Raw genomic sequence first — 9,775 nt, forward strand, 5'->3', positions numbered from 1 at the left:
GATGGCTGAGCAGTCACGGGTTAAACAGAGTGTAAGAGAGCGTACATAAACGGCATGACGTCATTGTCAGGCAATGGGAAGCAATTTACATATAGTATGTTAATATTTGAACGACCATATTTGAAAATGTACATAAATTTAACTGCAAATGGCTAAAAAACAGGAATTTCAATACCTTATGGATATTGTATACGTTAAAGTCAGTTTTATAAACGTTGGTTTATTATTTAATGTCTATAAAACGGGCTATGATACGTATATAATTTTTCAATATTCTTATTAAATGGTGAATACCCTCTGATGTCTAGATTTGAAAAAGTAAATGACCTATGATTTTTCTCATCTTTGTACGCTAGAATATTTAATATTTTACCTACATTCAGCAACTGTATTTGCGTTTATTGAAATAATCAAGAACCAACTGCACAAAATATATTTTATTTCCTTAACTGCCTTCTTCAGACAGTTATAACCATCGCATTATTTGCAACTGTCAAAAATAAGATGAAGGCAGCATATTGCTGTGGCTATGTCATTTATAGTGCCTGTACTAATATGGTATAAGGAAGCCAAATAGCAAGTGCCGACATCACGCCAGAACTGATGCATGACATTAACGGACTTTCATAGGAGTGAGCAGGAGGAAGCTGATTTGATTGCCAATGTTTTGCCTACATCGTATTAGGCTTGCTGAAAACGTTCAACGGTCTAGATCACACAAATATTTCTTTATTTAAAACTACCGGTTTCGACAGACTATAATGTCATCTTCGGGTCTTAAAAATCTTTCTGTTATGAAACGTGTTCATTTTACGCTGGACCTCACACGACGTTGTCGTGTCAACAGAAACCAGCACGTTATGACAGGTTTACCATTAGTAAAATATTTGAGAACATAAAGCACCTTGTGCAAATGGCCATGTCCGTAAATATATCGCTCACAGATGCTTGTTACATTAATAAAACACAGTACGAAGTAGCTCATCTACTTACATAAGCTGGAGATATTTCAAGCAGTGAAAATCCACTTTAAACGGCGTGTAAGGTACAACTGACGTTCAGGTGTGCTCGTGTGTGCCGCGTTTCTGTGATGTAACAAGCATCTGCGGGTGTTACGCAGGGCTATTAAAAAAAAAAAAAAAAAAAAGAGAGAGAGAGAATAGATTTCAAACACTCACTGATACCAAATTACGAAAGATAGAAACACAATTCGAACGTTTCTGGAAAGACAAAAGATCAAATATTTATACATTCAGTGTGAGCACCGTGTGTTACACGACAAGTATCAGAACGGTGGCTCATTTCCTGCCACACACTAAGCAGCTGGTTTCTTGTTATCTAATTCATAGCTTACTCACGAAACTCTGAGCTGTGAATTCGATAACGAGAGACCAGCTACTTTGTATGTGGCAGAAAATGAGACACCGTTTTGATATTTGTCATGTACACATGGTGCACACACTGAATTCATAAAAATTGGAACTTTTCTCTTTCCAGAAACGTTCGAATTGTGTTTCTGTCTTTTGTAGTTTGTAAGCAATAAATGTTTGAAATCTGTTCCTTCTTTTTGAATGGCCCTGCATATATGGACATGGCCATTTCCACAAGGTGCCTTATATTTTCAGATATTTTAGTTAAGACAAACTTTTAATAATGTGCAGATTTTTATCCACATGACAACTTGGCATGAGGTCCAGCGTAAAATGAACATGTCTCATAACAAGACGATAGCAAAGTCTGTCGACTCCGGATGTCTGTAACAGAAAAATATTTATGCGATGTTGCACGTTTTCAGCAAGTAAACAGATTGCTCCTTCGGTCTTCCCAAAATGAGAAAATTAAACCAAATATTAGGCTTGGTAATGTGTTTTTGGTGTTTCATGGTTTTTTCCTCCAACTTTGTGTTGTTTTGGTCTCTGTATCATGCGTTTGTTTGCGGTACACCATAGCGCGCTTGCGTTTAGTGTGCGACTAGCTTTCTCTTCTAAATGGCCTCTGTTGTTTTCAGAGGATGCTACTAGTTTCTAGGGATGGTACATAGAAATTAAAGTAGTATTTATCGCGCAGTGTGGGTCTGCATTTGAAGGCAGCGTGGATCTGCATTTGAAGGCACATCACGCTGTGGAAATCAACTCGACTCACGTTGCGTTCCAGCCGGACGCCACCGTACGGAGTAGCGGAAGTAATACCGTGTGCGTTTGGAAACATAGGGACGCATAATTGCGTGCGAGGCGAGGCACGGTCCATCGGCTGGTCGGACAATGCGTGGTGGAAAGGAAGGCTGTGCGATCCTGAGAGCCTGGCGGGACAATCGCCGCCGAGCACTGAGTGAGTCATTAGGGCGGCCACAATGCCGGAGCGGTGGACCCGTAATTACGCAAAGCGCTACACCTGCACCATCTCCTGGGCCCGGGAGCGCGTTACTCCGCGAGCGCTCAGCTGTCCACCGCGCGCTGTACGTCGGCGCCTGAGCGGCACCTGCGTGGCTTACTCAGTTGTAAAACTACCGTAGGCTACCGTGGACTACCAGAAGTAAGCGTCGGCGACGTTAGTTTTCCTGTTATGTTCGGTCAGTTAAGGTCAGCCGGCTGCGGTCTCCGAGCGGTTCTAGGCGCTTCAGTCCGGAACCGCGTGACTGCTACGGTCGCAGGTTCAAATCCTGCCTCGGACATGGATGTATGTGATGTCCTTCGGTTAGTTAGTTAGTTAGTTCTAAATTCTAGGGGACTGATGACCTTAGATGTTAAGTCCCATAGTGCTCAGAGCCATTTTAGCCAGTTAAGGTCGTGCCCTCGTTACATGTACATTGGGTGTGTTGCATAGCTATCAGGGCTTACCTCATAAAGATCGCTTTCTTTTCTTATGCGATCAGTGTCTTATTGGATTTCGCTAACAAATGGAAGCTGTGAACTGTCTAGCAACTGTGTGAGGATATATGAAGGACCAGATAGCCTACAGAATATTTTTGTTCTACAATGTTATCGTCCTGTCTGTTACTTGAGAATGAACAGTACACTACTGGCCATTAAAATTGCTACACCACGAATATGACGTGCAGCAGACGCGAAATTTAACTGACAGCAAGAAGATGCTGTGATATTCAAATGATTAGCTTTTCAAAGCATTAACACAAGGTTGGCACCGATGGCGACACCTACAACCTGCTGACATGAGGAAAGTTTCCAACCTATTTCTCATACATAAACAGCAGTTGACCGGCGCTGCCTGGTGAAATGTTGTTGTGATGCCTCGTGTAAGGAGGAGAAATGCGTACCATCACATTTCCGACTTTGATAAAGGTCGGATTGTAGCCTATCGCGACTGCGGTTTATCTTATCGCGACATTGCTGCTCGCGTTGGTCGAGATCCAATGACTGTTAGCAGAATATGGAATCGGTAGGTTCAGGTGGGTAATATGGAACGCCGTGCTGGATCCCAACGTCCTCATATCACTAGCAGTCGAGATGACAGGCATCTTATTCGCATGGCTGTAACGGATCATACAGCCGCGTCTCGATCCCTGAGTCAACAGATGGGGACGTTTGCAAGACAACAACCATCTGCACGAACAGTTCGACGACGTTTGCAGAAGCATGGACTATCAGCTCGGAGACCATGGCTGCCGTTACCCTTGACGCTGGATCATAGTCAGGAGCACCTGCGATGGTGTACTCAACGCCGAACTTGTGTGCACGAATGGCAAAACGTCATTTTTTCGGATGAATCCAGGTTCTGTTTACAGCATCATGATGGTCGTATCCTTGTTTGACGACATCGCGGTGAACGCACATTGGAAGCGTGTATTCGTTATCACCGTACTGGCGTATCACCCAGCGTGGTGGTATCGGGTGCCATTGTTTACACGTCTCGGTCACCTCTTGTTCGCATTGACGGCACTTTGAACAGTGGACGTTACATTTTAGATGTGTTACGACCCGTGGTTCTAACCTTCATTCGATCCCTGCGAAACCCTACATTTCAGCAGGATAATGCACGACCACATGTTGCAGGTCCTGTACGGGCCTTCTTGGATACAGAAAATATTCGACTCCTGCCCTGGCTAGCACGTTCTCCCGATCTCTCACCAACTGAAAACGTCTGGTCAATGGTGGCCGAGCAACTGTCTCGTCACAATACACCAGTCATTACTCTTGATGAACTGTGGTATCGTGTTGAAGCTGCATGGGCAGCTGTACCTGTACATACCATCCAAGCTCTGCTTGAGTCAATGCCCAGGCGTATCGAGGCCGTTATTACGGCCAGGAGTGGTTGTTCTGGGTACTGATTTCTCAGGATCTATGCACCCAAGTTGCGTGAAAATGTTATCACATGTGAGTTCTAGTATAATATATTTGTCCAATGAATATCCGTTTATCATCTGCATTTCTTCTTGGTGTAGCAATTTTAATGGCCAGTAGTGTATTTATAGTGGAACTGAAATCGTCAGTGTTTAATCCTGGTTTCATTCCAAAATTTTTCATTTGTAACGTAAAACATGTGGATCTTGTAGTACAAATATGGCAAACCATACAGATTTATTAATGCAGTGTGAGAGAAAGTAATTACCTAAATAAAACTGCGTAAAAATGTAAATCATACAGCGCTTCAATACTTCGCCAGATTGACAAAAAACATGTTTTTGTTTTTCATAAACAACTTTCGCATTTGTAAATCATAACAGGAAATCGTGTCTTTCATGGCGATGAAGAATGTTCTAGTGAGTACAGAATAAGAAGAATAATTATGTTTGTGCATGTAAACTGTACTTGCAAAAAAACAAATAAATAGATAAATAAATGCTATAGTTAAATGAAAGAGCGAAAGTTACAAGATCAACTAATTTTTATTAGTTATAACATGCAATTTGTATTCTGCAAGGATATAAAACACTCAATGGACAAACACTGAATGGCTCTGAGCACTATACGACTTAACATCTGAGGTCATCAGTCGCCTAGAACTTAGAACTTAATTAAACGTAACTAACCTAAGGACATCACACACATCCATGCCCGAGGCAGGATTCGAACCTGCGACCGTAGCTGTCGCTCGGTTCCAGACTGTAGCGCCTAGAACCGCACAGCCACTCCGGCCGGCACAAACACTGAATGAGATGATGTTCTAGTTATGTGAATAGAAACAACCAAACAGACAGAAAACACAGCGAAGTCGCCAGTTCCCATTTACGAGGGGATACCTAAAAAAAATTGGAATTATTTTTAAAAGCTATATATTTTCTAATTGATTACAAATGTATACCGTAAGAGTTATGAGCACTGTTTCAATAAAGAGAGGTATTTCTCAGTAGCAAAGATGAGCAAGTGCTCATAGCTTTCAAGGAATTCATTTTCGAGTCTACGTTTACTAGACGTTTTTTTCTTGGTTTGGTGCAAGGAGCCTGTTCCCAAAGTTTTTGAAAGTACTTTTGAAATATGTGTGTAAGTGAAAGATTATTTTCTGACCTTTGACAGTGGCACAGTTGTTGTGCAATAAATTTACGTACATTATTCATCGACTGAGACACGTGGTTTACTCCTGCGGCGTTTCTCTGTGGCTTCGTGACAGGAAGGCGAGGAGGATCAGGAGAACTGCTTTCTGCACGAGTTGGCTCATTTCTTAGTCTTTAACATTGGTACTGGTATTGCTAAACACCGTAATTACATGCCACAACAGTTGCGCTCCACCAAACCTAGAAATGACGTAGTAAGTGGTAGTATTACCAGTAGGAATTGGTAGGGAATGAAACATACCAGGGGGTAGCCAAAAAACAAGAATAACATTGTCCTGGGCGGAGCTTCGGTAGTACGCATTTCTGTCGCAAGGTATGTATAGCGCAACTCATTGCCAGTTCAGTGCCGCCTGTGTTGTAGTCCTGGCTTGTTCTATCCATCTGCAGCGATTAGTTTTGCTAGCGCTGTTTTGTTCTTCTTTCGTTTTTTATGATGGCAAGTTTAAGTGAAACACGCGCAACTGTCAAATTTTACCGAGTAGAAATACTCGATAAAAATGCAGCTGAAATTGTTTTAAAGTTGAAAACCGCTCACCAAGATATACGAAAAGCTCCAGTGTACGAGTGGTTTGTTCGATTAACAAATGGTGACATGTAGATTGATGACAAAACTAATTTTGGATGTCCATGAGCTACCCAAATCGACGAAAATATTGAAAAAATTCGAGAGCTAATGTTCACAGACCGTCTACAGACAACTGATCAACTGTGACAGATTAGTTGAGCTCGGTTCAGCGAATTTTAACGGAAGATTTTGTGACAGACAGGGGTCTGGTTTTTCCATCACGACAACGCACCTGCACACAGCTATATCTGTTAGGCAGTTTTTGGCTAAAAACGGCATGGTTCCGCTGCCCCACGCACCTTACTCACCTAACCTGGCTTTTTCGTATTTCCACACATGAAAAGAAGTATGAAAGAACACAGTTTTGACAACATTGAAGTCGAGGAAAAACGGGGAAGAAGCCGTCAGCCATTTATAAAGATGACTACAAAATATGTTTCGAACAGCGCCAGTGGGGCAAATGTATTAGTTGTAATGCTCGAGTATTTTGAAAGGGACCTTCTTACAACAAGTTCTTAGGATGCGTGTGATTTGATTAATATGGACAGAGCTGCAGTAGCCAACTCAAGAGAGGAGATATTTACCACACTGTCGATAGTTGGAACAGATTGTTTAATCTAAAAGTAGATAATCGTTTATTGCACTAATTTTACAAAAAAATGTTCAAATGGTTCTGAGCACTATGGAACTTAACAACTGAGGTCATCAGTCCCCTAGAACTTAGAACTACTTAAACCTAACTAACTTAAAGACATCACACACATCCATGCCCGAGGCAGGATTCGAACCTGCGACCGTAGCGGTCGCGCGGTTCCAGACTGAAGCGGCTATAACCGCTCGGCCACTCTGGCTGGCCTAATTTTACAGAAGAAAACAATGAGCGGAAGAAAACGAACGTTTCCACCGCAGCATTGCACATGGTATGCGCCGTTATCGTCAGCAACTCTGGTATTACGGAAATTACACTGTACTGGCGAGGGGGAAAGACAACATGCGTATCAATAGAACTCACATGAATAGGAAGAGGACGTAACGGCCACTCTGTTTATCTGATAAAGAGGAAATGGAGATACAACATTCGAGCCGTGCGAGGAGAAGCAGTATCGTATAGTATCGCTTACTATTCTGAACGGGGCGCCGCAGAAAACCCACCCGGAATATCGCGGCTTTTTTTTCCAGTAGTAGAACGGGGAAGTCCCATCCTCAGCGCCTCATCCCCTGCCACTCGGATGTTAAACCGGGCGGATGTGTGCCGGAGCGGCGCACAAATGGATTCGCAGTTACCGCGCAGAACCAATCCATTGTAGACCGCAGTTTAGATAAATATCGCGGCGATACATTCTGGTTTACTGTGCCGCCTTTTATGCGGCCCCAACTTCCGCAGCAGTAAATCAGCATTTATTCGCCACAGCCGCGGGTATGCTACCGTTCCCCGCACCTTAGGCACCAGCTCTGTCCTCTCCCCAGTGCGCCAGGATAGCAAAACCAATTCTACGACGCTTCATTCACAGGTACAGCAATAAAAAATTGGAAAAGAGATACAAGTGCCGCTGCGAACGCGTTCGACGGCGTTTTCGTAACTGCCGCGGCACGACTTGGGGGGAGAGCGATACGTTTCTGGCGTTCAAAACTGAAAATTACCTGCGGCGCAGTCAGCCCGGAGCCATCGGCTATTTCCGGAGGCCGTCCCAGGAGGTTCGGCAAGACTCGTATCTCGGCGCGCGGCTGTTGGTGCTGCCGTAAAGGGGAATCACGGCAAGTGTTATGGCGACAGCGTTGCCAACTTCTGCTCCTAAGAGGCTTCGGGTGGCAAACCTCCTCACTGCGCACAGGGGCGTAGGGACCGCTCCCGTGGAACTCTAAGCGATTCTCCAACAGAAGCAGGCGAAGTGTTTACAGCGACACGAATTGAATTTTAAGGCAGGACAAATGAACGGAAACGCCCTGTTAGTTGAAATACATATTCTCTGAGTTTCTACGTCTATATCTACACATTGTATGTAACAGTGGGGATAATTTCCGTTGCGGGGTATATTAATTTTTCTTCCTTTTTCATCCGCGCATGGATCACGGGAACATTAATTGTTTCCTGGCAAATATTCCTGCTATAATTAGTTTAACGTTGCCTCTGCAGTCGCTACAGGAGTAATACGTAGAGGGACATAAATTCCTAGATTCCCTACAACATCATTCATTTCTCATAGAGTTTCGTGCGATAGGTGGTGCTTATCTTCAAGCTTCTGCCGTTTCGGTTCCGTCTAGATGTACGTAACATTATTCTGCCTGTGTAAGAAACATGTGAACTTCTGTGGTGCCCTTGTTAGCAAATTTCGATATCCCATTTTAGCCCTATTTAATATGTGTTCCACATACTTGAGTAATATTCTAGGACCATGTGGGTGTTTTGTAAGTAAACTGACTGTATTTTCTCAGCGTCTAATCAGTTTACCGATGTCTGCCAACTGCTTTACCTACGTTGACCCAATGTTACGTTTAGCCTTCACATCTGCACGTATACGAGTTGTCAGACACAAAGTGTCAGTCACTGATGGTGTAAACACAGGACACCAAGTTTTTTTTTTTCTCGTTTTTTGTAGTGCGCAATTATGTATTTCCGAAAATTGAAAGCGAGCTTGTCAACAATTGATGTATCTTTTTCTCGTTTCGAGTAGCGTATAATTTCTTATTTCCAAAAATTTAAACCGACTTTTTTTTACCACTTTATCGCTTTGAAATCTTATATGACGGATATTGGTGCAGCTTTCTTTAGCCAGCGCTTCATTGTAGGTAACTGGGTCACAGGTATAACTTCTGATGTTATCGGTACTATTAATGTTGTCTGCTAGACCACTGACATCAACAACTAGGGTTACAGCACACTTCCTTTCGGAAGTTACTTGGTTACATCTGTGTCTGACTGTCCATCCAAGATAACATACTGCGTCCTCGTTCCAGTCCAATACAAAGGATTTTGTTTGATGCCCCATATAGTTAATAGTCACTGACGTGGCACTGATTCAAGTAGCTATCGGAAATCAAGAAATACAAAGATTCTACAACATGTGGATTGCAATGATACTGGAAAGTAGTTTTGTTTATCTCTTCGGGTACCTACGTGTGTGACCTGTGCGTTCTTCCAACCAGTGGGGAGTTTTTTCCTCGGGAGATCTACGGCATAATGTTGTTAAAAGGGGGCGGGGGCTATCTCGGTTGCAAGTTCTGCATAGAATCGAACAGGGACTAAATCGTGTCCCAAAACCTTCTTTAGTTTTAGCAGTTGTTTTTCAACGCAGCTGATTTCTCATTATGCGAGAATTAATCAGTGACAGTACTATTGAATCTTATTTTATAGAGGCGTAATTTTAATGAATTAACATCTGTGTACAATAACAGGTAAACGCCAGTATTTCCTCTGTTTCATCACTGGTGTAAGGGAAAAGGTTCCAGGTTCGCTTGGTACTCCGGTTTTCGGTCACTCCATCGTTTCCACGTACGTCTCTCTCTCTTACTTTCTTTTCGCTTACACAGCATCTTTTCCTTAGGGAATTTAAAATCCTTTATTTGGTCGAAGTGCTATGTCCAGTTCTCGCTACACTTTCAGTTCCCGCTAGTGTCTTTGTTTCTGACGCGGTCTAATCTCGAATGATTGGATCCATGATTCATTATTTCCTGAGAGTCCAGGTGTTACTTTTCTTGACTGT

The sequence above is a fragment of the Schistocerca serialis genome, chromosome 4 (assembly GCF_023864345.2).
Source record: "Schistocerca serialis cubense isolate TAMUIC-IGC-003099 chromosome 4, iqSchSeri2.2, whole genome shotgun sequence".
Lineage (NCBI taxonomy): Eukaryota > Metazoa > Arthropoda > Insecta > Orthoptera > Acrididae > Schistocerca > Schistocerca serialis.